Source organism: Triturus cristatus, chromosome 1_1, assembly GCF_964204655.1.
Source record: "Triturus cristatus chromosome 1_1, aTriCri1.1, whole genome shotgun sequence".
Classification (NCBI taxonomy): Eukaryota; Metazoa; Chordata; class Amphibia; order Caudata; family Salamandridae; genus Triturus; species Triturus cristatus.
Window position 1 is genome coordinate 520,232,990 of NC_140579.1, and position 26,167 is coordinate 520,259,156.

General features: G+C 43.6%; 1 long non-coding RNA gene across 1 annotated transcript in view; it reads right to left on the minus strand.

The window, feature by feature from the left end:
* LOC146870529 (uncharacterized) overlaps positions 1–26,167 on the minus strand; it is a 174,616-nt gene that overhangs the window by 55,778 nt on the left and 92,671 nt on the right. The window contains exons 3-4 of the long non-coding RNA XR_014978316.1: positions 21,132–21,232; positions 9,184–9,329 (exon numbers count right to left, since the gene is read on the minus strand). This is a non-coding gene — a long non-coding RNA (uncharacterized LOC146870529). The remainder of the gene's footprint in view (positions 1–9,183; positions 9,330–21,131; positions 21,233–26,167) is intronic.

The window sequence follows — 26,167 nt, forward strand, 5'->3', positions numbered from 1 at the left end:
GAGCATCTTGAACTTCTCCTGCTTTAGAAAAAGATTCAAGATTCTGAGGTCCAATATCGGACGCAATCTGCCGTCCTTTTTCGGAGTCAGGAAATACCGGGAGTAGCATCCCTGACCCTTTTCCTGCTCTGGAACCACCTCTATCGCACCTTTTTGAAACAACTTCAAGACTTCCTCCTCCAGGAGAAGACGGTGGTCCTCCGAGCAAGCCCCTTGACAAGGAGGGTAATTTGGCGGGAATTCCCGAAAGGGAAGGGCGTACCCATTTTCTACAAGATCCAGAACCCAGAGATCTGTGGTTACAGATTCCCAATCTTGTAGAAAATGGGTAAGCCGGCCCCCCACAGGACCAACATGATCCGGAATGGCGGATCTAGGGCCGCTTTGCGGTGGTGGGAGGGGCTGAGGAGGAGGAGGAGAGTTGACGGCCACGTGTGCGACCCCTAATTCTACCTCTGAATCCTCTAGACGAGGAACCTTGCTGCTGCTGCTGCTGCTGCTGGGTCTGTCTGTAGGATCAAAAGGATGCCCTTCCGAACCCTCTGTACCTTTTAAAAGACCCCCTCGACTGGGACTGAAGGCCCAGAGACTCAGCCGTTGCCTTGCTCTCCTTGAAACGTTCAAGAGCAGCATCTGCCTTCTTGCCAAACAAGCCAGATCCATCAAATGGCAAGTCCAACAAAGTCGACTGCACATCCTGGGAAAACTCCGAAGACTTCAGCCACGCACTCCTCCTAGTGGCGACAGAAGATCCCATGACCCTTGCCACTGAATCCGCCGTGGCCAGCCCACTTTGGATCACCTGGCGTGCTGCTGCCTGGGCATCAGTCAAGATCTCCTGAAAACCAATCCTATCCTCCTCAGATAGTTTTGGCGCCAGCTTTTTAGCAGAATCCATAAGTGCATGTACATAACGTCCTAAAAGGCATGTGGCATACGTTGACTTCAGAGCCATGCTGGCCGATGAAAAGACCTTTTTGGCCGATTGATCCAACCTTTTAGCCTCTCTGTCCCCCGGAACCTGAGGAAAAGCACCCTTGGATTTCCCTGAACAAGCCGCCTGAATCACCAGGCTCTCAGGCGATGGATGCGATGTCAAGAATTCAGGGTCCCCTGGAGCTGCCCTATACCTCCTAGCAACCGTCTTGGAGACTGCAGGTGCAGAAAAAGGCTTACGCCACACCTCCAACACAGGGTCAATAATGGCCTCATTAAAAGGTAACAACGGTTCAGAAACTGCCGTAGGAGAAAGTAACACCTCAGTCAAAATGTTTGATTTAAACTCCGTTGTTGGCAACTGGAGATCAAGCAGTTCCGCAGCTTTTCTGATTACCGCATGATACGGAGCCACATCTTTGGAGGGTTCATCAGACGGAGGAGTAATCTCCCACTCAGGAGACAAATCCAGCCCACTAGCTTCCTTAAGCTCCTCAAACACTTCATCCGACTACACCAGCTCTCCTTCCTCTGCTTCCTCTAGAAGGTACCTCCGCTCATCAATCACCCTCTGAGCCTCCCTTCTGGACCGAATCCGTACCAGCGGCGTCGGCGGCGCCGTGTTCGAATCCGACGGCGCCGGTGTCGAACGTGGATCCGCAGGAGCAGCCGGCGTCGAACGAGGTCGAGCCGGAGCCGGTGAAGATGGAAGCGGCGTCGACGTCCTCTGCGCCGGTAGATGCCAAGACGGCGTCGCCGGAGAGAACGGCATAAAGGGGGCCTGTGGATAGCCTTGCGGCACCCCCAAATTAAACGCCATTGGACCCATCGGACCCGCAGGTGCACCAGTGGTGTACATGGCTCTAGCGAATACCCCGTACATGGCATTCAAATAATGCGAGGGGTCCTGACCTGGACCAGGGAAAGCAGGGTACTGGTCAGTCATCACCGGACTCGGGCCAACTGGCGCCGACGGTGGAATCAACGGCGTTGCAGGCCCACCCGGGACTTGAAGATCTTCAACCGGGGCCGGAGATGGAACCGGAGCCGGAGATGGAACCGGCGTCGGAGTCTGAGCCGGCGCCGGAGAAGCCGGAGCCAGGGAAGCCACTGGAGAAGAAGGACCAGAAGGCGAATCCGGCAGAGGAGAAGGAGACACAGAGTCCCTCCAACGTCGAGATGGCGATTTCGACTTCGGAGCCGAACTCTTGTCCGAGTGGCGTCGAGAAGAGTGCCTCCTCTTCTTCTTATGCTTCTTGGCTCGCGAAGCATGCCCCGACTTCGACGCCGACCCCGACCTCGATCGAGACCTCGACCTCGTCCTCGACTTCCTTCTTCCTCTCTTCTCCCTTTTCATCCTTGCGATGAAGAGCTTCGCTTCCCTTTCCTTGAGAGCCTTTAAGCTCATCTTGCGGCAACTGGAACAACCATCCACATCGTGGTCAGATGACAAGCACCACACACAGTCCTCATGTGGATCAGTGATCGACATGTGTTTGCCGCACTCACGACACGGCTTGAAACCCGACATCCTTGAAAGAGAAACAGAGAAAATCCAGAGATAACACAAGTAACAATGAAGCTACCAACAGCGATTCCCGAAATCCGTTGGCGTCGACGGCGCGGAAAAAAGGGAACTGACGTCATCACGCCGACGAGGTCTTCTTATGGAGCCGGTGATGTCAGCGGAGTCGCAAGCGGAGCCGTGCCTCTGTGACGTCGTCTTCGACCTCATCGGCGTGGACTGCTACAAAAGTTTCCGAATGTTGCTGGCGCAGGGGATTTTCACAAGGTGAGGAATCCACTGGCAGATGTATCCATCAGAAAAAGGGAGTGGTTCCAAAATGTTGTTTTTATCAAGAAACACATCTTGTTATTTACTACAGCTCTACTTTTAGAAAAACGGTTCAGGTTCCTGTCGAACACCACATTAAAATTCCCGGCTAGAATAATGGGATCATGGAAATTTAGGATTGCTGACAACAGAATACTGAATGGAACAGGGTCATCTAAATTAGGGCCATAGTATCCGACCACAGTGTATAGTTGATTTTAACATCTCAGTTTTACAATAACCCATCTGCCGGCCTTGTCCACTCTGCTATCCTCTATTGTGATCTGAGGGTTGTTATTTACTAATATCGCAACACCTCTTATGGTTAATTGTTGGTCAGAGCATAAAAGCTTTTGTAACCACCTTCTGGATTTAAAAATCTCTCTCATCTCCTCACTGGTCAAATGGGTCGCTTGGAGAATTATGTTCTGAGCAGGGGCATCCTTCAAGTATTGCAGGATCTTCTCTCTCCTATGCCTATCTCTGAACCCATTTACATTCCATGATAAAAACTCAATCTGTACATACTGACTGGCACTCATCTCTTACTCCATAAGGTTTTTGCCATAAGGGAGCCGAATTTAGTCGAAGAGGACAGATTTTCTATTGATTTGTTACCCACTGCTCCCCACTCCATGCACCTAACCATTCCCATACCCGTGAACCCTTCATCCCCCACCTTGGAGAACCCTCCTTTTCCTTCTCCATGGCCTAAGCCTAAGGAGGCCTCCCAGAGTCACAAGCCAAAAAAAAGAAAACATAATATCTAACTAAATGTCTGTCTCGCTAAGGCAATCCATTGCTCCAAGTCGACACATAGACAAGCGGGGGATAAAGAAACAATGTAGATAGCTTGAAGGGGAAAAGACAAAAAGAAAGGGAAAAGGAAAGGGTAAAACGGGCGGAGATTAGTAAATGCCATTGCCCTCAACCCTCACTAACTTGTCCCAGTTTCAGATAAGGATTTAAAAATTCCTCCACTCAATGAAAATTCTGCATCTTGTTATTGTGCATTACGTGCAGACTCGCAGGGAATTTCGACTGCGCTGTGGCACCCAACTTTTTTAGGGGTTCAATTAGTTTACCCAGCTCCCATTGGTTGTTAGCCATGATCTGAGATGCATCAGACCTTATCTTGAAGTTGATGCTGTCTACTGCTAGTGTCTTCTTGTTTAGCACCTTTGTGAGAATTTCTTCTTTTGTTTTGTAGGTATGGAAATGAACCAAAATCTTCCTCTGCTTCATTTTATTTGGGGTTGACCTGAATGGGTCCCTGTGGACCCTCTGTATGTCTTTAATAAGATCTTGCTCTGAACAGTCGATATGAGTTCCCAATTTAATCAGTCTTGCCACAAAGGCCTTCGCATCCTCCCCCTCCGCCCCCTCTTGAACTTTCAACAAACAGAGGTTGTTCCTTCTTTGGTTGTTCTCCAAAGACTCCAGTTTTTCTTTAATAACTACTTCGTTCCCCCTTAGCAGAATCTCCTTTTTATTGGCTTCCGGTTGAAGCATTAGATCTCTAACTGAAGTTTCCAGTAGTGATGTCCTGGCTGTGAGGTTGTGTAACTTTCTTTCCAGCTTGTCACATGCTGACCTGATCTCCATTTGATATTTCTCAGAAGTTTCGATTCTGCTCCTAACTTCGGATGTTAATATCTGGATTAAGTCTGAGTCTGATTGAGGCTGTAATTGGGGTTGTATTTGGAATTGTGAAACAGCTGTTAAGCTGTCCCCCCCCCCAATCGAACTGTGGGGGTGAGTCGCCTTGCGATATTAACCTCACCTGAGGACTTTCTGTCTACCATGTCTCTGGTAGACACTCGGTTCCTCTCCTTCTCCAACCTCAACATGCTAAAAGCAGCTACTTCTGGAGATTCGGGGGCACTTGCCAATACCTGAAACCTATTCGGGCTTATAATGTATTTTTCTTCTGGTAGGAACGACCCATTCAATGGGGGAGCGGAGGCCGGCATTTTTAATATCAGGGTTTTTGGCACCACTTCAAAAAAAAGTCCTCAGTGAGGGCGTAATCTTCAGATTTTGTCTTTGTGTATCCGCCTTTCTCCTCCTCTGTTTCCTCCTTCTGGGACTAACCCAGTCTTCTGTATTTGCACACCCTGGTTTTGGTGCTATAGTTTCAATCCCAGTAAAGCCTCTCGCCACTCGGCTTCTAAGCTGGTATCTTACCTGAGGAATACTAGTTTCCAGTGCCTCCTCCGCATGATCAAATGCCTGGGAGTCCACTGTATTCTGTTGGGCTATCACCTTTATGGTAAAAAAAACCCTCTTCTGTTTGTTAACTGACGGTACCTGTTTCTTTATATGAATGCAATTTTTTTTTGCTTTTTCTCCCATCATCAACTGACCCCCCCCCTACAGCGCCCCTCTCTTTACTAAGACTCCGACCTGTAATTACTGGGGTCCCCGAAGTCTCAGTGTCTTCACAAGGGCTCTGAGCTGTGGCTCCTGGTGTTCCCGAGGTCTCAGTGGCTGCTTGTGGGTTCAACTCGCCAGAGGAGTCTCCTGCTCCTATGCTGACTCTGCTGAAATTTCCCCGGATGGAGCGCTTGGGTGACCCCCCTCCGTCCCCTGCCGAGCTTAAGAGCTGCTCGAGCCCAGCAGGAGTCCTGGCTGGGGCGATCCCGCGGACTCCATCGGTGCCACTGGCCCACTGTAAGCTCACCAATATGGACAAAAAAGCAGAGGAAGCGAAAGGTAGGGTTTCGTTTTAGACAAGCGGTGGTTTTTGCCACAAGCCTGTCATGTTTTCCTTAGCGAGGACAAGGGGAGTGCTTGCGTTTCCGGGAGCGACCGCGTCTAGCCGGCCGCCATGTTTCCCCTTTGCCAAGGTGAACAATTATTCTAGTGTGCAATTTGACAATGGGCAAAGTTTTAGTGCTGCAAATGAGCTCTCATTACATGCTGTTTGGAGTGTTGGAGAACTTTGAAGCAATCAGCATACCAGGTACTGTCCGGAGATTGAGCATATATGATTTGTATGTTAGAGTGCACAGGCTTCAGGAGCACCGGAAATGCGGTATAGACTTAATTTTGGTATTGGACAGAGATTGACTAAAGATTAAAAGCTACCTATTTATTATAAAGTAATCTAAGGTCTACAGCAAGAGGAGTTGGACTCACAACATTTGAGACGATTCCATTGTGCACCAAAAAGGCAGAGCCCTGAATAAGTTTGAAAGAACAAAAACTTATTGGCTATGATGCAACCAGGAAATTATATGTGGAGGAAGAAAATTATTTTTCTGTGGTGTAAGGTGCTATGGACTTAAATTGGTGAAACATACAGGATATTGTGCTGAGATCAATGGTTTCATGTGTCTATGGAGTTTGGTTCCAGCGAGGAGCGACCTAGTAGGAGCCTTTGGTGAATGATCTCCTAATAACGTGCACTAAAAGGACTTACCATCTAATGAAACTTTCGCCTTGACACATATTTTTACTACTGTCATGAGATCAGTGGCAGCTTGCCTTTATGGTTAATAGTGTAACTGCAACAAATGATGGACGGAATGCTGAATGATTCGAACACTCTCCCCCACTCGAGAGATCTGGGATAAATCCATTATTCTTTTGCCCACTACGCCACCCCAGTTTTGACACAGCCATATGCAAATCAATCTTTACCCTGTGCCTCATGGAACAGTCCAGACTGAACTGCCAAGCCAGGTCCTCCCTGGACCGAAAAACAAGTATCCTGGGACTGGTTTCAGGATATGTCACACTTCATCAGCCAGGCTAGCTTGAATCCAGTGGCACAGTGAGCAAGGGACCCGGGTCAAGACTGATTTGCATATGGCTGGGTCCAAACTGGGGTGGCATAGTGGGCAAAAGATCGGTGGCTTTAACCCAGATCTCTTGACTGGGGGAGAATGTTTGAATCATTCAGCATTCCATCCATCATTTGTTGCAGTTACACTTTTCGCCCTAAGTGGGATGGGTATGCCCAGACGTGGGTCCCTTGCTCACTGTGCCACTGTATTCATGCTAGTCTAGCTGATGAAGGGTGACATACCCTGAAAACGGTCCCAGGATGCTTGTTTCCGGTCCTGGGAGGACCTGGCTTGGCAGTTCGGTCTGGACTGTTCCATGAGGCACAGGGTCAAAACTTATTTGCATGTGGCTGGGTCCAAACTGGGGTGGCGTAGTGGGGAAAGAACGTTGGATTTATCCCAGATCTCTTGACTGGGGGAGAATGTTTGAATTATTCAGCATTCCATCCATCATTTGTTGCAGTTACACTCTATGGTTAATAGAGCTCTGCATACTTTGTTTTTTGACATTTAATATATCAATAGTGAATATTAGTTTACTCACTTTTTACAAAATAAAAAATGCTTACCCTTCCTGCAAGCAGCAGTCTGGGGTAGTGAATCTGTTTGATGGCTGGCACTAAGAGGTGCTTGCACCAGCCATTGGACGGATTTTCAAAGGCTCATGACATTCCATCCTGACCTCAAAGGACTGACATGCCAGTGCGCCACTCCATTAGTGATGTGCTGCAGTGTCACCTGTAAAGTTAGCTCCTGACACTTAAGCCTAATTCTGCGGTGCCCCAAGCTGCACATCCACGGCGAGTTGGGAAAGGGTATGCTGAGAATGCAAGAGGCTCAAAATTTGAGCCTTCATGGAACAATAGGTTGGTAAATGCGCTTTCTGAAGTGCACAGGGAGAGTAGCAGGTGTGTTCCTGCTTCGGGGACCCATGAAGCACCCAGCTACTGAGGAGCAATGCAGGCACCTAAGGGTAAGTTAAAAAATGCATCTCTGTGTAGGTGTGAGCTTGTGCAAAGTCATGTGATGTGGGCAGCGAGTGACAGTAAGTGCAACTCGTTGAGAGTAAGACTGAGTGAGTGCATGTGAGGTACAATACAAGTGAGTGAGTTGAATGTAAGTGAGCATGAGTGATTTACAGTGTGTGAGTGAATGTGTTTTGCTTGACGTCTGTCACTGGCCCTACCTTACTTGAGAGGTAATTCTTTGTTTACAGAGGCACTAATGGGAAAATGATGGCATACTGGAGATAGTATGTGGTGTAAGAGGCACCCATGGCAAAATAATGGTGCTGGCACATTAGAGGTAATTCTTAGCATAAGAGGCATCTATAGCAAGATACAGAGGAGGTACTTCTTTTAATAAGAGACACCCATGGCAAAATGCTGGTGCTGGCATATTGGGGGCACCCGTGACAACATGCTGACATACTATGGTTATAAACTACAGCTATTAAAAAATGTAAAAAATTCTTTCAATTAGCAAAATAAATCGATATAAAACATAACTGAGCACTGTAAAATGCCTTATTATCATAGACTCCTCAGACCACCCCAATTCCCACTCCCCCTCAGATTACCGACCCCCATGATAGTGGATGGCTGAGCCTTCACATTTGTTACCCCTATATTAATTCCAGTGTCCCCCAATTTTTTCCCATTTTTGGGGTAATCTCGGCCTTCATACACCACTTTCTCAGCTTGCATACACTAGTCCATGTCACGTTTCCAGTCTCCCAATTGCAATGTCTAATCCGCACCCCATGATCTAGCCACATTCCTATTCGTGACCGCCAACCCGAGGGTGATCCATACCAGCTCCATACAGAGCAAGTCTGTTTCTTTCCAGACATTCAAGAGACACCATTTTGCCGAGGCTGTGAGAGGGGCACCACATAACTCGCTAAGACAGGCAATCACCTCCTCCCATAAGTCCTGTAGTGTTGGGCAGTCCCAAATCATATGAAGAAAGGTGCTGGTAAGGCCACAGCCTTTTCAGCAATCTGCAGTCAGTGCCCTGCCTATTTTAACGAGTGCGGTCTGTGCGTAATAGGATCAGTGGATTATCTTCAGTTGGACTAATGGAAAACCTGACAGTATGGCCACTTCCCTAGGGGATGCCAGGGCCTCCGCCCATTCGTGGTCCACCTGGTCACCAAGGTCTACAACCCATCGCTCCTTCAGTAGTGTTAGTGGATCCGGTGTGGTGTTAAGCAGCGTCTGATACGTAAGCGATGTGGCTTGCCACGCCATATATTCATCAAGCAATGTGTCGTCCAGAGTCAAAGACTCAGGAAGAACGTACCCTTTGGCAACAGCATCACTTTGTCCTGGGCAATGAATGATCTTAGAAGACACTTTATTATATGAAATCCCTGTTACACATCCCTCCCTGGGGAAGCCCCAACCTGTCATTTTGTAATGTGGATAGTTCCAGTTCTCCAAATGCTTGTGCAAGGCATATTTCGATGTTGACGACATCACGAAAACATTGGTTTGAATACTTCAATATTTAAGTTCTTGAATGATTGGGAGAGGAATCAACTTTTAAAGTGTTCAAAACCTTTCTTGAGTTCATGTGTCAAATAATTAATGAGGACGCAACAGGTCACCTTCACATTACCTGTTCGAAGATGGTTGCTGGTTGTTTCATCTTGCACTTTCCATCCAGGCTCCCCAGCGTTAGTTATATGCACAAGCAAATGCTTTATCATGGTATTCTAATTTGGGACCCAACTGTCCTTTTCCCATTTGTCCACTAGATTGTTCCTGAAAAGTAAAACAACAGTACCCTACATAAATAATATGACTTCTACCTTTTGCTTTATTTTGTTTGTTTTTTATATCCTATCCACTTTAAATATTGACAATCCTCTCCTCTCCAGAGCATAATTTAACATGCAATGCAAAATACCAGTTGATTATCATGATTACATAAATCAACATCTCCACTTAATTTATACATAAATTGTCTGTTTTGAACTACCATGTGTGAGATTTAACATAAAATAAGCGGGTTTGAGATTGTCAGCAATAGATCTGTTAGTGGATTCCAACTGAATTTTGTTTCTCTGAAATGATAATGCGGAGTCAAGTGGTGTACTAGCAAGTCAATATATTTTAAAATATCCAACATCTGAAGTACAGTATGTATCTGTACCTTAAATAGCACCATGACAATGTACAAACACTTATGACAGGTGTGAGCTCTAGTATGACACTCGAGGAAGTGGAATGCTTTCTAGTGAGCTGGAGTGAATGTGCAATAATCAAATACAGGGTCTAGTATGACAATGGAGGCCTAACAGTGAGACAAAGCAAATGTGAACTAATCAGATTCAGGTTTTAGACCTAATACTGCATCTCTAGTTCTGTCATACTAAAGAGGGCTACATTGTTGAGATAGAATTTGACTCTATATTCTAATACTGTTGGGTTTGAGACTTCCTCCATTCTCTGTGCTATCTTCACCAATAAAACCGCGACAAATTACTGATATCTAGTGTTGCCTAAATACAAATGTGTATAACACGCCTTCAGTTTAATTTGATTTGACAACATATTGGAGAAAACAGTGGAGAAAAAAATTGGTAAAAACTAAAATGTTCAAAAGTACTACTCTGACACATGGCAGGGAGAAGCATCTTAGCCATGTTAGAAAACGTATTTTTGTAATATATCCGATGTCACCTATGAAGTGTGAATTGTCCTCAGGGCCTGGTGCTTCATGTATAAAATGTCCCTACGTATTACAATTGAATGCCCTCAGTGAACAATTACCCAAAATCTGTTGTCTCATGGTAGGTAAAGTTGCATTTTCCATGAGCAGACCTAGTTAAAAAAAAAAATCATTACTTTATTTCTTTGCCTGGGAAAATGCTTGAGAAATGATTAAAAGTTATTTTTTTCACTTAGTTTTAAATATCTAATTCATTATGAAAGAACACTTTTGATAACTTTAGTGGATCTAGTTTTCGAAGGTAAACTTTGTGCTGCTTAAGAGAACCGGTTTACAGTTATTTAGACTCAGCCCCACTCCAGAGGCTCAATACAGATCTCTGGCCAACTGTTAATGGCACTGCTCTTGGACAGCTTAGATGGATTAGTTGTGTGGGTTGGGGACAGGAACAATTGGCAGAAAAAAGGTAGCCAGGTGAATTTTTCCTTTCACTTGAAGACACCAAATGGAACAGACAGGAACTGCTGCCATTCATTCGCAGTGTTGCAAAAGGAGGTGGGAAGAGTGTGAGAATGTTTAGTATTGGGTGGAGGAAACTCTGCAATCACTAACTGGTATATGAGATATCACTAGCACCTCATCCTTATTAGAACATCCCAAGACCTGGGAAGAAATAATTTTGAAGAAAGAAAACAAAGACTCTGAAAGAAGACAACCGAAGGACTCGTGCCTTCTGCTGGCACTCAGGGACTGTGACTGCTCTAAAAGGGGACCTCCTGTTTACCTGTCCCTACTGTGTTTTGACCTATAAAACTGAGTTTGTTAATTTGGTGAGGGTACCTCCTTACAAACATTAATAACCGATTTTCTGACAGCCATAATTACTCTTTCTGTTTGTGTGTAATGTGAAGTAAGTGTACAGAGTAGTAATGTACCTGCTGATCCGTGATATGCTTGGATTTATGAGCATTGTTCTGCGTATTTTTGTGAATTACCCAAAATGTGTAAATCAGCATTACTTATAAGTATCTGTGATAGTTGAAAAATAACTCTTTTTATGATCTGTTGATCCATATTTAAGGATATCAAAATTGTTTAAAAGAGTCAGTTAACCACGTTTATGACTAGTTTAGTTGACCAAGAGTCAATTTGAGTGCAGTAGTGTATTCACATTTCGAGTACATTAAAGCATTTGTGTTAAGAGAATGGCAAATACACCAGGTGACAATATGGGCTTCATTCATAGGGCAGCTATCATAGTCACAGCCTCTCAGACGAGTGTGCATCTCTACTGTGCATGCCAAACTTTACTATTTCTCTTGTTTACCATCTTTCACCCGAGGGTGCATATGATTCTGCTAAAATCCTTCAAGGCTTTCCTCTTGTGGTAACTTATAGAATGGTAGGGTGACTCAGTCATTATTACAGAGTATGTCGGAATGGGGTGAGGTCCCTTTACTGAGTATTAAGATAGTGCTAGCAATCCCTTGTGCTTGTATGTTAGCATAGTTCTTTGCCTCAATCCATTGGAATAAACTGCTGTTGCTCTCAGTTGGAACTGTAGTTTTCGTAGTTTATTTAAGTGTATTTTCCAAAAGTGATTACAGCCCTACTCTGCATCTTTTTCCTTTTTTTATGTGATGGATAAGGTATGTAGCCATTGTTTTCCTCCATCATTCCATTTTGTAGTTTCTTCACTGGCATCTGAAAGTACTCTGAACCATGGCGCAGCTAGCATGCCTTCTTCCTAATGCCCATTTGTCACCCCTCCTTCCTTTAGCACCTGCCAGCCTTTTAGATGCTCACCAACGCCACACCAGAGATGCAGCAAAAGAGCTACAGATCTTGATAAAGGGGAGCTTTGGCAGTTTTTTCCAGGCAAGTCGAAACCCTATCTCGGGCTTCCTTGCCTTGAATCTTCCGTGATCAAAATGAGTGCACTAGTGCCAGGTTATTTCGTTTTTCAATATTAATTGATGTCTTGTGTCTAACCAAATGAGTGCTGTGGTTTATCTGTGTTTATGACTGTACTCTTTGCAATGCATGGTGGATGTAACTACTAGCACCAGTGTGCACACAACACGGCTCTTGCACATATAATTGTTTGCGACCTCAACAACACAGTCATCTCTCACCAATCAAGATATCAAGCAATCTTAATTGACCACAACCACACGCACATGGCTGTGCATTGAAACCACATAATGGCCAAAGATATCTTAAAATAGAGCAGACACCTGAAGCCAAGCAGTGGGCAACTAAACAAACCATCGGAACACACATAATATGAATATCTTTGAGGCTAATGCCAAATGTAGCCCGCTCACACATCCAGGCACACACATTCACCAACTGATGAAGAAGCAGGCCAGAATTCTTCTAGTTGCCAAAGGTTCTTGTGTGAAGATTCAATGCACACCATATCCCAGGGAGATGTTCCTGGACTAGACATGAACGGACTCCCGCCACACCCCCTCTTTGTACTCTTTACTGCTCTGCAGTAGCATGACACTGTGTCTTCAGGTTTACCTGGGTGTGCTGTTACCATGCCAATGGGAGTGTGTTATCAGTCAACCTGATCTTATCACTGCTTGATGGAAGGTGCGGCCTACCTTAAAGTAATTAGGGGTGGGCGTAATTTGCCATAAAGCCATTAAACGGCACTTTGAGCACTGCCTGTGATTATGCCAGTCTTATCAACCTAGGTTTGTAATAAACAGTGGGAGCTGTTCCAAAGCTGCTAAACAATGATGACTGCTAACGTGATAGTAAGGCATGGTCCACAGTGAGCAGTCACATGACATGGTTGACGATTAGCCTTCATTTTCATCCTGCAACTATTTAACATGCAAGAGATTGTTGTAGATTCCACGAAGAACCATGCAGCTTCTCTGTGAGTGGAAGTCTGTGGAAGCCACCTCTCAATCATGGTGCCAATAAACCAGCAGTGCCAGGACCTTATCGGGGTTGCACTTTTCTCAATTAAATGCCAGAGGCCACCTCCAGCTAACCATATTGCATTCCACGGTTAATTCCCCGACCAATTCCTTAATGCATTACTATCCATTGCTACATCTCACTGCTAAATGCTTAATCTCAGTTCCAGCCATTGTTAAATCTCAACTGTTTTCAACTTATCCAGCCCTTCTACATTTCCCCACCTACTACTAAATTCCAGTGCCATCTGCCCATCTCTACATTACCTATAGGTCCATAGATACCAAATGTAAATCTACTTACAGAAGATGAACCCTCGCTTGAGACTAGCACTCAGGCTGGCTGTCCATCTTAGCAGCAAAGCTCTGGAACTCAATTCTGGCAAAGGCATGAAACATCGAAGACCACATAGAATTCAGGAAGGCAGTCCACACCTGACTGTTGCCAGGATGATCAAATCATGAGCAGACCAAAGCATCTGCCATTGGTTGGTGGGCATGAATAATACAGAACTCTGCATGATATATGCATGAAATGGAAGCCCCTCACATAGGTGCAACCACATGCCTAACTATCTCTCTCTGTCCTTCACCCTTCATGAAAAAGCACAGATATAGGTTTGCAGCAACATTATGTAAATAGTCAATAATGTACTCTCACACCAAAACTCTTTTTATGTATACCACATTCTGTTAATTCATTGGTTCCATCCATATTAGTGTTTTATAAGCATTGTTTCTTTAGGACTAACAAACACGATAGTTGTAATGCAGCCTGGTCCAGCCTTGTGACCCTTTTCTAAATGCTGAGGTGGATGAGGGTGGGAGAGAGGGTTATTGACCACAAATTTGAGAATTAAACGGTTCAAATTTCCTCCACTGCTAAGATTTATTATTCATCGCCTGGTGCCCAACTGTCCACTTGCCAATTCACACCTCCTGGTATCTGTGGTGTCTCCCTGTTTTTGATTTTACCAAAATAGGATCATCGATTCTGTACTCACATTATATCAACTGACCGAAAGCTCCCTGTGCCCACCTCTCTGGTACTCCTCCCAGCCCCCACTCCCTACACCCGCCACCCCCTGGAGCGTTTCAAGCCTATGGCAGGCCTACAGGATGCTGCTGGGCATGGCTTCAGTGGTCTGGAACTGGCTGACCTAGAACAGCCGATGGAGGCCCTATATCCCAGCTGTCAGACATCTCATCAAGTCGGTGATCCGGGCCAGCACTTGCCAGGGCAGGATGGCCCCTTTGCCAGGCTGACCCTCGACTGGCTTCCTACATCCTGGTCTTGCAGTCCATGCATCAATTCCAGCATGACATAGGGGAGTGTACCGAAATGTTGGGGGGGAGGGTTCTGTTGTTACAGGAGGTAGATGGTTTGTTTACAACGGGTCTAGGATCTCTGAAGTTCAGCAAGGTTTCGTAGCGGTCGGCATGAGGTTCTGAAGGGGCTGTAAGGAGGAGAGTGAGGTCTGTACGTGTGATTGGCAATAATTTTTATACAGTGCATACCATATTTCTGCCCTGTCTAAGCGCTCTTAATAACAGGTGTTACTGTTACCCTCAGCCAGCAACTTTCAACAGGGATATCTTGGTGAAGAGGCCAGAGGTACGACGTTTGAGATGTTGAGATCGATAGGGAGACAAAGTGGCTGGTGTAAGTTTTCATTTACCCACCATGTACTCCCATAATTTACACAGAAAAGAAAATGTGTGGCTTCTTCCCTCTATTTGAAATACGTTTTTCTTTCCCTTCCGGGGTAGAGTAGGTACTTAAACCTTCCACCCCCACGCACAAGCAAAGCAAAGCTTTTGTACTTTTCCCTGCTGTACAGAAAAAGCATACATATGTCCAGTCTGTATCAAATTATTCAATCCACAGTAGTGTACAAAGAGTGTCAGTTTTCCCGTATTTCAGCATAGTGTTTCATTCAGTTTGAAAAAAGACTCAAATTGCAAATGCAACCACTGCCTCATGCTTCAGAACCTGTTTGGAATGGTCCTCCTTTCAAATGTATTTTCCAAGCTGCTCTCCAGACACAGCCTTTGTGTAGTGATGCCCCTTACAGCAGGGCAGTCTTTTGTCTGTAGCACCCACAACAGAGGCACAAAGAGGGTTGACGGCTCTGCAATGACGTGCGATCAAGGTGAACAACAGGCTTGGTCTCATCTAAAGGTCCCTCTCCTACATGCAGCCCTCCTCACTCATAGTATCTACACAAGGGCAGTCTACCTAGCAGCCATTTGCTAGCAAAGGTTTCATTGTATTTGTAAAGGGAGCCCTTTCACTATCCCCACACTCACACCACTGTTTGCATCTCCTGCCTTCCAGTCTCTGTAATGCAGGCAATACACCTCCACTGCCTGGGAAGCTGTCCTCACCTTCTATCTTATATCAATGCAAACCAGAGGCATTCAAATAAATTCAGCTCTGCTTTGTAATTAATAATATGAGCCAAACCTGAGGATGAAAACCATAGGGCATTTACTCCAGCATCTGCAGAATCAGCTTTTCAATGTGTACATTATTTCCCATGTATTTTCTCACAATGCTGACCTTGAAGTTAATGTTTCCTCTTACTGCAGCTCAAAGCTCATGATATTTATCGACATATGCCTCTAGCCATTATTTTTCACTTCCAACCTCTGAGCTGATCAACCCACCTGGCTGTTGGTGGTCTAGCAGTTGCCTAGAAGCGGACAGATGGAATACCTGATTCTAGTGCCAATCAAAAATATCTAATATGGCACAATAATGTAGTTTCTTTCTAACTTTTTGCATAAAGAGGCATGGTGTTTCAAAAATATTCCTTACATTCCTTAAATCCAGCATGGAAAAACTGTTCTCTAATTAAAACGTCTGATTGCCATATCTGCTTTTCTTCTTCTTTCTTTCAAATGCCCCTCTCCTCCCCTTCCATCCCCTGTATGCCTCCTCTCTCTGAGCACAACCTACTCCGACACATGCATGTTTTGCCTTATTCTCTATTGTATTTCTGCAAATTGTCTGCAACTCATTTACAAGATCACAATCTCTCCTCCTTCCTCTCAAAGTCATACCTTTACGACCTACTAAGGATTGCAACCAAACCCTATCTATTAATGTACACCACCATAAAGAAAATGGAATGACTGCATTGAATAGTTTGCTTGAGAGCACAAGACTAATCCCAAAAACAGCAACCAATAACACTGGACTAACCTTGTTATCCAGAGCAGCAAGCGTAAAGCACTTCAACACCTCGTTAGGGGTAATAAGTGCTATATAAATTCAATTAGTATATAAATGCAACTACGGTACAATACATCCTACTGCTACATTCCAACAAAAAAGAGTGTTCTTAATGATGGGTTAACATGGATCTGGTACACATCATAGAATGCTGCGGGCACCACCTGGAGTTAAGTAAATCCCCTCTCCAGACAAGTGGGGAAATATGTTAGACAAGGAACTGCAAGGAAAAGATCATAGAAGACAGTTCACCAATGTCTGATAAGGATTTTGAAGTAACACATGACAGTTTGCGCTTTACTGATGGACACTTCTAAAGATACACTGTCTACCTGTGAAAGAAATATTGCTTTCCTTGACAAAAGAATCAAGGACAACATTTCAGATTTGACAGACACGCTAGAATAGTTTCATAGGGAGCCAAAAATACGCTAGCCTATTTCTACATACGATTTAAGAGTCCGGTGCTATTGCACATACCAATGACGGTTGTTTCATAATTAATCTAAATTCTTCACAATAAGTAACATGAGGCACAGCAAACCCTAGTGGCTAACAAGACTAAACACAAGGAAAATTAGCAAAAGCAATAATCATATCCTAGTTGCTGACAAGTAATGTACTCCTGGTATCAGCAAGATGGCAGCTAACTATGCACGCAATACATGCCAAAGGTACGCAGTGCCACAGATCAGTCATTGTTATGGTGGATTCTTACAGATTATCTTTGATGTGCCTATCACTTTATAGTGAATAGGCCCATTGTGGACTGGCAGAGAGATGACTAAAACCACGCCTTGTTATATGTGTACAGATGATTGTGTGTATGCTTGTATGAAGGCAGTAACAAAGGAATGCAAGGTACTGGTGTTCAAGTGATGACAACCCTGACTACTGATAAATTGTGCCTTGTCCCATTGAAACATCCTAGCAGCCCCTGTTAGTCCTACCTTCATCTACTGCACAATCCCACCACCCCTTACTAATGTACTCCTAAATATATCCCTCCTACATCGTGGCTGCATCCCACTACTTAATACCAAATTCCAAAAACAGCACCTCCTCACTTACTAATTAATCTTAGAGAAGTTCACTAACAAATGCATTTGTTCATCACTAACTCCCACCAAAACCTACTGTTACATTAAATGTCCATCAAAAGGAAAAATTGAACTAACAGTGGCCAATAGCTTCAAACTGAATTTTCTGGTTCTAGCTGGAACCTTCTTCCACCATCACACATAATTTGAACCCATTACTTGACTCCAACACCTTTCAAAACATATTGCTGTCTCCTCCTGATGCAATGACCAAACACTACACTCCCACTACATCACCACCACTTAACACAATCTATGGCTTTATCTCAAACCAAACATATTATAATATATTTACCTCCACTAGTCAACCTTGGATACTATCTCACCGACTTGCACAGAGTCACATGGATAAATTCCCTGTGCTTCTCACTACCGAAGCCTCATTGAGACACTTGGGGGGACATGAAATGTTTTGCAAAAATTAAAAACCGATTTGCCAATTATCTCTTCATGTAAGTGTCATAACATTTCCCCCAAAAAGTTTAAAACCTTCTGCTGCAAAGTTTTTCCTACATTTAGAGCAAATGTCCGACGTTTTGTGGATTCTCAAGGAATTCCAAGATAGTGAAGGACATTTATACCAGTACTATATTTCCTTGAATACTCATATGCTTGTATATTTCCTCATCTGGAATAATTGCAGATGTATAACTGAACAGGCATAGACTAAGCATATTTGTTCAATGTCACTATATACTCACTTTTTTGCTACCATATTTTATTCACATTTCTCAATAAGCCATACAAAACCGGTAATGAACACTCGTTACATGACATTGGAAATACCATCCTTCACAGAGCTGGTCAGTCCCCAGGCGCATCATGCATTCTCATATCTCATGACACCACCCTAACTTAACTGATATCACAGTCAGCATCATGGGTCTGGCAGCAGTTAGCAATAACAGTATACTCTGCTCCGCCTCGTCCATTTCAAACGGAACAACAAACAGTTGAATCCCCTCGGTCCTGTTATACAGCAGCTCTGCAAACTTAGAAAAAGGTGCTGATAATCACCACCATGTCAGAATGCAGCCTTCACTGAGAAATCTCTTCCCCAGACTTTAGGGTGTACTTTCCTTACTCTCAACCTAAGAATCACTTACTGCTGATTTTCCAAGGATTACATTTATGTGCGTTTCCAGGGTGGGAAACTGCCTGAAAAACATTGGTGAATAGCAACAATCTTGCAAATTAGTGAGTGTTCACCAAGTTTTGCAGATGCGCCTAGCACAAAAATCAACAATCTCTTCCTTGATTTGCAAACGTGTAAATACCACCATACTAGCAGAATTTCTATATTGAAAATTCCCGTTTGTCAGTTCAAAGGTTTGCAATTCTTGGTGCTGCAAATCACAGATGTGACTTTACCTTTGCGGATACTTCTGTTTTTTGCTTACCTATGGTGTACTTCAGTGCACAGTACTTTTTTCAAATCCAGCTAGTGGTCAGGAGCGGATATAAATATTCATGACAGAAAGGAGAAGAGGATGTCTTCAGAATGAATCCCAGGTAGCTTACTGGGCATGGCTTCTAAAATGTCAACATGTGGTATAATAAATTAGCCTATTTTCATAATCGATAGTCAAGCATGTACATTCTTTTAATCTCAGGACAGCTTTGGAATAGGGCTTGGTGTGGACTAAACATTTTTGCTAACACTTGGAAATGTATGCTTCCTTAAGGTCCTCTTTCACTCCTAGGTAAAAGCCTGTAAAATATCCTCTTGGTGGTTTAACAGTGCCTTCGGTGGGAGGGTTCTTAGCTGTTCTTGGGAGAACTACTGTCGGGCTCCTCAACTCCTCCGGATCGGAACGATGCTGTTAAATGGTCCACCTCTCGATAGTTCCAAGTCTGAGTGCTGTTATAGTGCAGATCAGTGGAGCGATCAAGCGAAGGAAGGAAAGGGAGGGGACTGCGGGGAAGGAGACCTGAAATGACACGTAATCAAAGTAATCAATTAACATCTACTAACAGACTACTCTCCTCCCTTCTGTATAATAATATAGGAACACAAATATAAGAACTACCTGTAAAGGAAAATAATGAAGTAGTCCGTCTAGTTGATCCAGCTCAATGTGTACCATCAAGAACAGAAGGCGGGTAAGTGTAAGACCCAGTTGAAACAAGGTACAATATTTGGCACTACAGAAAAGAAGATATCACACTATTATGTATAAAACCTGTGTGCCCCTCTCTATTAGCATTGCAACATCACCTCCCTCTCTCAAGCAGTAAGTGAATGTGCAGATACCCATGTTCTCATCGGGTCTTGCTTCACAGAGGATGTAAGAGACCAAACCTGGCTCAACCACAATCCCCTGTTAGTAGAATACACAATACAAAATTAAAGTTAGTGAGACCCAATATCTTGAGTAGAAGTAAATTGCTCAAGGGTATAACATTTAGTGTATCTTCTGATCAGTACTTTGTAAGATATCGTAATTATGTACACTCTCACCCAGCCGGGTTACTGTCTGACATGGCGCAAGGAAACTCGCATCAGAAAATAGAAAAGTTGATGCCCAATGGAGAAGTTCCCCTCCGCATGAGTCAAAGGCTGCCTTAAACTCTCCAACGTGAGGGAAAACACACTTCACCAGCGCCTACCGGCAATATATGTATCCAGTAAGTGGTCTATAGGAGAAGTGTACCACTCACGCCTTACACCCCGCACTGGTATCCCTACAACTCGCAAGATACTACATACGTGTGTCTCACCAACGAGGAGAGACACCTAGTGCAATGGGTTCAATAGGTGAGGTCAATCAAGACTCACATCCAACACAAGTACGTATGGGATGCCTTTTCCAGAGAGTAGTCCCAATGTATATTTATACGTACCCGCGCTAATGATAGAACAATAATAGATCAGGTAATAGTGGTGGTGCAGCAGCACCCTTTCCGGACCCGGACTTGTTCCTCCACCAGGGTTCCCGGACCGAGTCCCGAACCGGGGCTCCAACAATTGAGCTCCTCACCGGAACTCCAAAAATAAGTCCCCGCATAGGGGCTCTGACAGATGAGCTCCGCGCTGGGGCTCCAAAACAACGGAAAGGTGCACACGCCAAGCGAACTACCACTAACTCCAACACACAGAATACTCGGCAGCGCCGCAGGGGCGGAAGTGTGCACAAATACCTTCCGTCAGTCACACCACAGACCATACTTTGTGACCCCTGAGGAAATGTTTGCAAGTATCCATGGTTTAAAAAAATCACAATGTTTGGGTGTTCTGAAGCTACTCAATGATCTCTAATACCATAATAGACTTCACTGGTGCACATCAGTTTCTATGTATGGCACAGTACACCTTTATAGAGGGTAAGTATCTGCATTTTTGGCTATGTCTATTCTAACACTCTTTTGGAAATCTTTCAGTTTATTCTGATGAACTGTCTTGGAGCATAAAGTGGGAGGTTTTGATCCTTACGTGTCATTACTGTTCTACAATTCTGCAATAATCGATCTTCTTTGTGGTCTGTATTGGCGGCTCTCATGTCAACCACTCTGCAGCATCCAGTGTTCTTGTCAGTGTTCACCTGCTGGGTTAGCTTTGTGACTTCTTGCTAGCATCTACATATTCCCAAAACTTGAAACCACTGTAAGGATATATACCTGTCACTGGAACCCAACATTTTCCGCCATTCTGTTATTGGTTTACTGCACGAGCGCTCCTTTAGTTTTCATAAATTGACATCTTTTGAAAGGATATTCCACTGAAAAGTTGAAAGAGGATACATTCATTCAATTCAAAATCTATAAGGTCTAGTTACAAACACTGCAACTTTACTCAAAACTTACAAGTAAAGAAGTACTGGTCAAATTCCATACCTATAACCTGAACAAGAGTGAGGAAACATAGGAAACAAAGTTAATCCTTTCTATAATATTTTTGTAGCAAGTAGATAATTGAAGAAGCCATTTGAAAAGCTGATCTTGTCTGAACTGATTCTTTGAATGGCCAGAAACAGACATTAATAACGTTTCAGCTTCATTTGAAGAGAGAAATTGTAACCTTCACCTTTTTTTAAGAACTAGTTTCAGAACTAAATGAAGAAATCCCTCATCGTGACATAGGGGGCTAAGACTTCAACTCTGCACCAAACACAGTCATGCAATTTCTGATTATAGGAGAGCAGAAATATTTTGTTTTAACTGCATATTTCAAATGGCCTCTTATGGCTTTGAATGCACACTGCTGCTGTCTACACCAATGGAAGGAGAAGATGCCCTAGTGTCCAAATGGAAAAAGTTACAGGTATACCTTCCCAGAGTTCATAAATTTAGATTTGTAGCAAGTTTCAGCAGAGACCAATACCATTGCAACAAACTTGAAACTTTTTCCTGCAAATAGGGAGAAGATGGGAATCTCATCTTCTGTCATAATGGTCCAGCTCTGCAATGTGTAGGACATAAAGTTACCTGTCACAACATATAATCTTGGGGCAGGAAAGTGCCACTGAGGGCTCCCTGGAGCTCATATTAATATAAATAATTGTCTTCTGGTGGTTGTCAGTAGGTAGTTCTAGTTAGGACATAGTTTCCATAGAAAAATTGTTTTTTGTTTTGCTAATAACTTTGGCTCTGTTTGACAAATCCTCACGAAATTTTGAAAACAACGAGTGTGCCTGTCACTTCAGCTGCTGTGTGGAAAGTTTCAGGATGATTCGTCAAGAGAGGGCCAGGGGAAAAGGGGGTAGGGTCCCAAAATGAATTTTCACCTGTGTAGTTTGCCATAGGGATTTTAGACACAACTACAGCCCAAACCGATAAACGGAATCACACCAAATTTGGCAGAAAGCTAGATCTTGGTCCAGAAAGAGTGCTTTTTGTAGTTCTGTAAATCTGTTCAGTAGATTTGGAGTTATTAAAGAAAAAAGTATGTATCTCTAGATACACAAATTCACCACAGATCCACCATGGTGGATCCACATGCCAAAAGCAATGGCAGTGATTGGCTGTCTGCCACATAAGACTGCCATTTTGTCAATCAGGACACGGTTCCCGTAGGTCAGGGTGAGTAAAGTGTATTTAGGATATAAAGGCTCAGAATACAAGTATCCTGGCCCCATGGGACTGATAGAGGGATCTGTTAGGGGGCCCTCATAGGCAAGAAATTGTCCAAGAATGTTTTTGGGGGAGTGCCTAAGTATCCACAGATTCACTGGGGTGCTCAGTGCTACCCCCATGTGAATCTTCAACAGATCCGCGGATCCAGATCCCAATTAAAAACCAAATACATCCATTCACAGACCCCCTCACACACTCACTGACACACTCGCTCACACAGACAACCACTCACACATCCATACAGCCACTCACACACCCACTCAGAGACCCAGAACACACACACACACACCCACACCCATAAAGCCATTCACACTCTCAGAGACCCACAAAACCACTCGGAACACCCATGTACCCACCCACCTATGCAACCACTCACCCACTCACACACCTGTAAAGCCCCTCAGAGACCCACACACCCAGTCACATACACTCTCACACTAACTCAACAGACCCACACAGCCAGTGCAACATGCACTCACACACCCACCCACACAATCACACACACTCACAGACCCACCCAGCCATTTACATAACTACTCACACCCATACAGCCAAACACACTTACACAGCTACTCACACACCCACTCACACATTCATACAGCCACTCACACACCCACTCAGAGACCCAGAGAACAACTCACACACTCATATAGCCACTCAAACACCCACTGAGAAACTCTGAAAACTACCTACAAACCCATGCATAGACCCACAGAGGTACTCACACACCTACTCACACACCCTCCTACACACCAATACATCTACTCACACACCCACCCATACAGTGACTCACACCCACACAGCCAGTCACACACAAACTGACACACCCACAGATCCACTTACACAGCCACAGAACTATTCATGCACCCAGGTTACAGGGACTTTATAGTTAAGAAATAACAGTAAAAAGAGTAGAACTTCACTGAAAAAACAAAGGTTACACAGACATAGTTAGGACATAGACCTTAAAAAAACATATAAATTCACTAAAAAACCAAAGGCTGCAGGGGTGTTCTAGTTGGGTTCAAATTTTATACACATAAAACCACAGAAATTCTACAGTTATAGTTACACTTATCTCAAGTAACTATAACTCGTGCCCTAAGGTAACTATAACTCATACCTTTACCAGGCACTGATAATTACTCCACATATTATATCACTCATGATATCTTCAATGACATCATTGATAATATCAGTGCAACATTTGCAGTAAAATTATTTATGAGAAAACTGTACATGGCGGGACGGCAAGTTAAAGTTATCTTAGGGCACTAGTTATAGTTACTTGGGATTACTATAAGTGCTGAATTCCCATGGTTCTGTGTGTGTAAAATCTGAACCTAACTACAATGTCCCCGTAACCTTTGTTTTCTTAGTGAATTTATAAGCTTTTTTATATTCAATTACCTAACTATAACGTCCCTGCAACCTTTGGTTTTCTACAGTGAATAAATATATATATATATTACCTACTGGCAGTCGCCAGTAGGTAGTTATAGTTAGGACCTATTTTGCATAGGAAATCCGCAACATTCTATTTGGAATAACGTTGGCGCCGATTGACAAATCTTCGCGAAATGTTCTAAACTTTTGGCCAGCTCCGGTCCGCTCCTATCCTGAAAATTTCACGGTGATTCGTCAAGCGGGGGCCGAGAAAAAAGGGGGGTCCCAAAACGTGTTTTCCCCATGCATTTTCTCATAGGACCTGTTTACGCAGCTACAGCCCGAACTGCTGAACGGAATTACACCAAATTTGGCAAATAGGTAATCCTCAGTTCAGACTCGTGCCTTTTGCTTAAATGGTGTAAATCCGTTCAGTAGTTCCTGAGAAAATTAGAGTTAAAAAAGATAGATATCTCTGGGCGGAGCCTAACCACACAGCTCATCGGATTGGCTGTCAGTACTTCATCCAAGAAGTGTTGGCAGCCATCTTGGGCCCAATATACATGATAGCACCTCATTAAAAAGCATTGCAGTTAATAGAAGGTTTTAAGACTTTAGTTACATTATACATCATTTGTTGATGGTACCATACTCATTTTAGGAATTGTGGTATGTTCTAAGGTGATTTCACCATGTGAAAAAGCCTTCTGCTGGGATATCATGATTGAGAGAAAACTATTTTCTCATGCTTTTCCCACAGAGGTTTAGAAGGTGATTTATAAGCTAAACTGAGAGCATATTTTCTGTAAATTCACATTATCTTTCTCAGTCATGTGAGAATGAAGTCTGACATTCTCAGTAAAACATGCACATCCAACAAGGGCAGAGACTGTCAGTTGATTCCTCTGTGTTCTACTGCAGCTTCCCAGAGTGTTCTAAAGAACCACTAGAGCACTAACAGTCCTACTTATGACAAACGTATTGCACACCTGAAGCGATCTTGATTGGAATAAAGTGGTAACTCTTAAAACATTTAATTTAAAAAGGAACAAAATGAGGGGGTTATTTGGCCATAGAAAGTATGATTAGTGCTGCAGAAAAAAAAAATAGGGCACATTTTGAGTGACTTCTCAAATCCTCTTCTATTTCATTAAAACATTCTGACATGCAGACTGAAACATGCACTTTCAATACCAGCAGCAGACTTCCCTGGTGAGCAGTAGCTTTACTACAGTGATCTAATAAGCAACTAGAGTGCTAACATTCTGAATTTATGGCAAATGTGTGACGCATCTAAATGCCTTCTTGATGGAATCAAAGTAAAAAACTGAAAGTATTTCCTACTGAGGAGACTGCAGTAAATGAGGAAATTAGGAAACTTCATAACAAATAAATCTCCCAAGATGGCCACCAGAGACAAAAGAGCCCAAATGTAGCCCAAATATCACCCAGATGTAGCCTAAGTATAGCCCAATGACAGACTGTCCCAGAGTGTTCTTAAGAACAACTAGAGCGCTTACTGTCTTACTTATGACAAAAGTATGGCACACCTGAAGCCATCTTGATTGGAATAAACTGGTAACACTTAAAACATTTAATTTAAAAAGGAACACAAGGAGGGGGTTCATTTTGCCATAGAAATTATGATTAGTGCTAAAGAAAGAAAAATTAGGGCACATTTTGAGTGACGTCTAAATCCTCTTCTATTTCATTATAAAATTCTGATATGCAGACTGAAACATGCACTTTTAATACCAGCAGCAGACTTCCGTGGTGAGCAGTAGCTTTACTACAGTGATCTAATGAGCAACTAGAGTGCTAACATTCAGAATTTATGTCAAATGTGTGACATATCTGAATACCTTCTTGATGGAATCAAAGTAAAAAACTGGAAGCATTTCCTACTGAGGAGACTGCAGTAAATGAGGAAATTTGGAAACTTCATAACAAATAAATCTCCCAAGATGGCCACCAGAGACAAAAGAGCCCAAATGCAGCACAAATATCACCCAGATGTAGCCCACATATAGCCCAATGACAGAAGTGTGCAAATATGTATTCTTTGTGTATTTGCAGTTTTATATAGTGCAGACCTGTCAGGTATTGGAGTGCTTTACATGAGCATTGGTTACATCACACAAGATCAAATTCATTTTGGTTGTAGACATGGGGAGATTAAGTGATTTGACCAGAAT